We start from the raw sequence: 6,638 nt of genomic DNA, 5'->3' as shown, positions 1-6,638 counted from the left end.
AGGATGAAGCTTTGGAATCTCAAAGATGGCCTTTAACAAGATGTCAAGGTAAAGAGTTGTAAAACAAGGTCATTAGACTTCAAGTGCAAATAAATAAGCTTTTAATTATGGAGGACGAGCTCAAGACCAGAGGAGATAAATTATACAAGTTTTACAATTATTTGGTGGCCCAAATTGAAGTCCAAGAGGAGGAAGATTGGGTTCCAAACTCGGCCCTTGAAATCTAGCAAAAGGGCACCTAGAAGAGCCCAAAATGAGCTTAAAAGAGGTCCAAATGGGGGTGTTTGAAATGGAGCCCAATTGGAGTCCAAACCAATGGCCCAAACTAGTAGGTTTAAGGCCCAAATCTGCCCCAAAGGGATTTGGCCGCCCCTACCTAATTTTATGACTTTTCTTATTTCTTAGCAACCACCCTATCTAATTTTGATGACTTTGTTACCCCTTAGCATCCCCCTACCTAATTTGATGACTTTTGTTACTCCTTAGCAACCACCCTACCTAATTGTAATGACTTTTTATGCCTTAGTACTCCTATAAATAAGGAATTCTTCTCATTCATTGAGGACTTCATTATTGATTAAGTATATCATACTTTGAGAGTTCTTTTAAACCTTTGTTACTTGTGCTTTGAGATTTATCTTTCAACCTTTACTAGTTCATAGTTCAAGGTAGTAAGATTACTTCTCTATTGTGATGTCTTTGATTCCTTTGTGGTATTCTTAGAAGGCGATTAATAGTAGTTATTAATTGTTGTCTCAAGTTACTCGTAAAGCGGTTAAGATCTGAATCTATTGTTTTGATTTGCTTTTAAGTAAAGGCGTTTGATTTCTTCAAAAAATCAAGACGTTGTTGCTTTGATCTTGTCAAGGCTATAGAACTTGCGTTCTTAGAAGTTCTTGGAATTCTTTCCTTGAATTTTCCATATCCTTTATTTTCTACCCCTTAGTTCTAGTTGTTCAATTCCTTATTGTTATTGCTTCCGCATTTACTTTTCAAACTCTTACTCTAGTTTGGATTCCCGACCTAGTCGTTATCAAATGGTATCAGAGCGGTTCTATCAAGGTTTCGTTCTTGATAATTCTGGGTATTTCTTGAATACTAAGAGCAAAAAAATAGTTAAAAAAACAAAAATCAGTTTAAAAAAAACAATTGCTTGCTCTTCAGGAACTTTCTTTTGTATCTAATTTGTTTCCAAAAACTATCAAAGAAAACAAGAAGAGGAGATCCCAGATTTCAAAGATAAGATAAAAATTTAATTTTTCTTACTCTTTCTAATCTAAATATATAATCATTTTCTTTTTGTTTGTGTCTTGTTTCAACCGAGCCTAATAGTTCTAGGATTTGGTTCTTATTTCATTTGTTCCCCAAAAATCTATATTTTACTACTAAGAACTTTATACGAATTGGGTTTAACTATAAATCTATAAAGTAGTTTTTTCAAAGGTTATTTCGAGAGAGAAAAAAAGGTAAAGTGTGTGTGAGAAAAATTATAGGGGAAAAGCCAAATTTGAGAGATAATATTTCCCTTAATCTATGTCGAGATGTCTCAAACAGGTAGTTACAGTGGAAGGAGAAAAGCTATGACTCAACAACTTGAAAAGTCAAACTTACAATATACCGAATGGAAGGAAGACAATGGTAAAGTTATTTTTCAAACAAGAGCTAAAGTGATGTCTGCAATTTATGCCCTTAGAATTGACAAAGCATTTGGCTATAACTTAACTAGCACTTATATGGTTGAGAAATTAAACTTGCCTTGTGTTGAACATATTGAACCCTACATGTTGAAAGGAGTAAAGGTAGATAAAAGAGTGTTCTTGCCATTCTCTATTGGAAGGTATGAGGATGTGTTTTGGTGTGATGTCATTTCGATGAATAGTTTTCATATCTTATTGGGAAGGCCATGGTATATCTATAGAAGCGCTTCATATAGTATTGAAAAAAAATAGATACTCTTTTGAGATTAATGGAAGGAAACTCATTCTTGGGCCTTTGACTCCCTCACAAATTTGTGAAGATGAAAAGATTGTTAAAGAGAATATGGAAAAATATGAGAGAGAAAAGAATGAGAGGAGTAAGGGAGTGCATGTTGACATTCCAAGAGAGGAAAAAGGAGAGGTTGTCTTGAGTAAAAAGAGTGGGATGTCAAGTGAGGTAAAGAGTGATATTGAAAAAAAAGAAAAGAGAAAAGGTAATGAGATAAACAAAATCTGTGAGGTAGAGAGAGAAAAATAAGAGGGATTGAGTGAAAGCAAAGAAAAACTCATTAGTGAGAGAAAAGAGGCTAAGGGTGAGGAAAACGTTAGTCTTGTGATAAAAGCCAAAGAGATTGTAAGCAAGAAAAAAGTTTCTTTAATTCCTAGCCCATTAACTCTTTCTTGTTTTAGTTCTTGTGATTTTGTGCAGCCACATGTTGAAATACCTTTTGAAAGGGGTGGTGAGGCGCAGGAGATGGTGGCAAAAGATCCAACTGGATTCCAACATGAATTTGGCATATCTATTCTTGTTGGATGGTGGAAGATAAAAGCTTGGTTAAATTCTTTGTTATTGAACCTTTTGACTATTTTTATTCTTATTTAAAGGGTTATGATATGGAGTTGCCTAAAAGCATTGCTAAGTTGGAGTTATTGCATAAAAGAATACAAGGTGATGATGTTTCATTGGTAAATAAGTCCAAGTATAATATGTATAATTGGTTTATTTGCATTCTTGGCCTTTCTAGAACACCTAAGGTATTTTTTGGAGGTAATGAATTATACTCTTATTTCTTATATTGGTGACTTTATAATTTTTGTGGATGATGATATTTTGATGCACATCAAGTCATTAACTGTAATATCTAAGTTAAAGTGCAAGAGTAATTTGCTTCCTTTTGAAATTGTGTATGATATAGATTATGTATTCCAACTTGGTGGAAAGGCATGAAATTTATGAGAAGAGGCTTGTGAATGAGTTAAATATTTCTTCTTCTCTTATTCAAGTGGCTAATGAGTTTTCATGTGATAAATTGCTAGAATGTAATTTTTGTTGTGTGATGGGGAGTCATTCTTCAAGTCATGTTCATTGTGAGCTTGTAAAAGTATTTGTTACTAGTAAAGATGATATGCATGATTATTGTAACATTTGTGATCAAATACTCTTTCATGTAGAGGAATCCATGAGATTTGTAATTGTAGATAGTTGGCTATATCATGAAAGTATCTTCTTTGATACATGTGGTAGAGATACTTATATTAAATGGATGTGTGGTCAATCTTTTATAATTTCTTTGTCATGTATACCTATGGACTAGCTTACCGACAAGATCGAATTGTAAAATCCATTGCATGGCGCATCTAAGAGAGGTTTTTATTGTATTGATCTAGGTATGCATAAATTTTGTTGGGATGATGATGTCCATATGCTTTATAAGGGAGTATTTATACCTATTAGGATTAATTGGGTTAAATGGACACATGGTCACTATCTTGTTTTATTCCTACTATTTTTTCAGATTAGTGGATGCTATTTACTAGTGCGTGTTTTCTTTTTCTTGCAAGGTCGAAAATCGAGAACGAATTTTCTTCAAGAAGAGGGGAATGATAGCATCCTAAGAATCTCAACTCTATTCAAGGACAAGGAAGAAGCTTTGGAATCTCAAAGATGTCCTTTAACAAGATGTCAAGCTAAAGAGTTGCAAAACAAGGTCATTAGACTTCAAGTGCAAATAAAGAAGCTTTTAATTGTGGAGGACGAGCTCAAGAACAAAGGAGATAAATTATACAAGTTTTACAATTATTTGGTGGCCCAAATTGAAGGCATTAGTATGTGGGGGCCACACCATTTAAGGCATAAAATTTCTCTAATTCAAAGAGAGGTCTCATATATCAAAGTGTTAGCTACGGTCTTCAACAAGAATTCAAATACAAATTTCCTTATCATCTTAGTAACGTGGGAATTTTAGCATCTTCAACAAATTCAACAAGATTTCATGGAAATTCAACATGATTTCGTAGCATCTTAAGCAACGTGGGATTTTTCAATTATAAGGGAGTACGGTGCAATCTTTCTCAAGAATATCATACGGATTTTTCTCTACTCCGATCTTGCCGTCACATGTTTTGTCGCAATTAACATGTGTTAGAGGGATTATCAAGAGAATCGACTCAGGTATGTTAAGGCTATCCCTTCTTTTCTTTTGGCATGATCCATACGATACAAACAAAATGAGCAAATGCTCAACTTTCATAAATGACTCTATTCATAGAAATGCTAGAGATACTTATGTTCTTGATTCCCCATGTGTCATATTATTCGATAATCTGTTCATGGGACACAGAAAATACGTAAGTCGATAAAGTTTACTTCATGCTATTAATCAAAGGCATAATGGTCTTATGACATTCCGAAAGATTTCATTGACGTACTTATCATGCATTGAATTCATTTATACATGTACATTGACCCATGACCAGATGCGTTATATATATATATATATATATATATATATATATATATATATATATGTATGTATGTGGGATATGGGAAAAGGTTACGGCGTTATATACGCACCATCACCTGATCAGCTGGTATACGTTGAGAATTTGCCCACAGTGGCCGAGATGATTTGATGGGATGCCCTCAGAGGCTTGATGATGTTATGAACGCATATACCCATGCATGGTATGACATTTATATGCATATGCATGACATTATAATATTAAATGATTCACAGAGCTATTCAGATATACATGTTGAGTCTTTTATTCCATGTTTCCCTCATGTCTATTGTTTACTGATTTTCATTCCTTACATACTCGGTACATTATTTGTACTGACATCCCTTTTGCCTGAGGACGCTATGTTTCTTGCCCGCAGGTCCCGATAGACAGGTTGAGAGTCCTCCAAGTAGGCTATCAGTTTAGCGGAAGATGTTGGTGTGCTCCATTCGCTCCGGAGTTGCTTATTTGGTTAGTATGATTTAGACATGTATCGATTGGTATGTCGGGCCCTGTCCCGGCCTTATGACATTTATGTACTCTTAGAGGCTTGTAGACATATGTCATGTATATGAAATATTGTATGGCCTTGTCGGCCTATGTCCACTGTATGAGTGATTATTTTGGCCTTATAGGCCCGTACGTCATATGTATAAGTCATTATATCAGGTTGGGTTGTTCTATGTCGGTCATTCCCTCATGTTTACTCTAGTTATTTCATGATGCCCCTTCTGGTCCACTTACCCATGATGATGTAATAATAAAGATACGTTACGTTATTACTCGGTTGAGTAAGGTACCGGGTGCCCGTCGCGGCCCATCGGTTTGGGTCGTGACAAAAGTAGTATCAGAGCAGTTCTGTCCTAGGGAGTCTACAAGTCGTGTCTAGTAGAGTCTTGTTTATGGGTGTGTCGTGCACCACACTTAAAAGCAGGAGACTACAGGGCATTTAGGACTCTCACTCTTTCTTCTTTTTCTAGATTGTGTGGTAGAGCTCATTTGTAAGAACTCAATTTCCTAAACTCTATCTTATTCATAATACGACGATACCTACATCCACAAGGATGGTTGGTAAGAGATATAGCTGTGGAAGTGTTGAGTTAGAGGAACTCGAGTTTGCATCATTCCTATGATGGGTAAATGTAAGGTCTTTAGCGGATCATGTGCGTACTAAGACGTGTAAGCTTCTTGATAAGGAGACTTAAGGCAAGAATATATATCCACCCCGATGGTGAAAGGCAATGAGAGATTCAAAAGATAGATACAAATTTTAACAAGTAAAAGAAGCAAGATGAAGAAGGGTATGAGGTACCCAACTAGTGACGATTATCATTATTTACCATTCATGAAGAGAAATATAAGCATTTTGAGTTACCTTCAACAATAACAGAGGTATGTACAATTGGCCACACCCATCTCATTTATACCCTATGGGGGCTAACAAAAGTAGTATAAAAGAAGGACGGATATCAGGATCCGGCTGGGGTTAAAGCGACCCAAAATGGTGGATGGATTGTTTGCGTTAGTTGACATTTTCAAAGAATATTGCAAATATGCTAATAGATCTCCTTGTCAGACACCCATATGGTACACTCTAAAATAGTATAGCTAGATATGAGTACTACAAAGATAGGCACTGGAAGCCTGGAAGGGATAAATATTACCTTAGTGTGGCTCCTGTCCCTAGTAGAGAGAGAACGTTAAGAAACCCGAAGAGCCACTGGATGGAGCAAATGGGAGCTAAAAGCAAAAGAACGTCTTGTTGAAGTTTTCAGAATAAAGTGATAGACATAAATGTTAGTGGAAAATAAGAAGAGAGTCAATGAAGCATTATGAGTAAGATATGATACATGGATGACAATGGTAGATTAAAAAAATGACAGTATTACAGAGTCTATAATCAAGTGAAGGAAAAGACAAGAGGTGACAGGCCTTGAGACAACAAAATAATATAGGCCATAAAGTCATGTCCTCATTTTGAAAAATAAGCTCGTGACTCTAACGTGATTAACAAAAGGAAAAGTTAGACCCCGGAGTAATAGAAATCAGTATGGACTGGTGAACAAGGAAGGTAAACTAAATATGAATTAGAGATTGAGTGATTTGATAATGATCGACATCATGAGAATTTCATATTTTGTTCCGACAATAACAGAGTAG

The 6,638-nt window shown here is 35.4% G+C and overlaps 1 long non-coding RNA gene across 1 annotated transcript; it reads left to right on the top strand.

Annotated features, from left to right (window-relative positions):
- The first annotated feature begins 593 nt into the window (after positions 1-593).
- LOC138900625 (uncharacterized) lies at positions 594-5,161 on the top strand. The gene is made up of 2 exons (XR_011411737.1): positions 594-4,149; positions 4,858-5,161. It is a non-coding gene; the product is annotated as an uncharacterized lncRNA (long non-coding RNA).
- The last annotated feature ends 1,477 nt before the right edge of the window (positions 5,162-6,638 follow it).

This window comes from Nicotiana tomentosiformis, chromosome 10 (assembly GCF_000390325.3).
Source record: "Nicotiana tomentosiformis chromosome 10, ASM39032v3, whole genome shotgun sequence".
In the NCBI taxonomy this organism is placed as follows: domain Eukaryota; kingdom Viridiplantae; phylum Streptophyta; class Magnoliopsida; order Solanales; family Solanaceae; genus Nicotiana; species Nicotiana tomentosiformis.
This window is presented reverse-complemented; position numbering and strand designations above follow the sequence as displayed.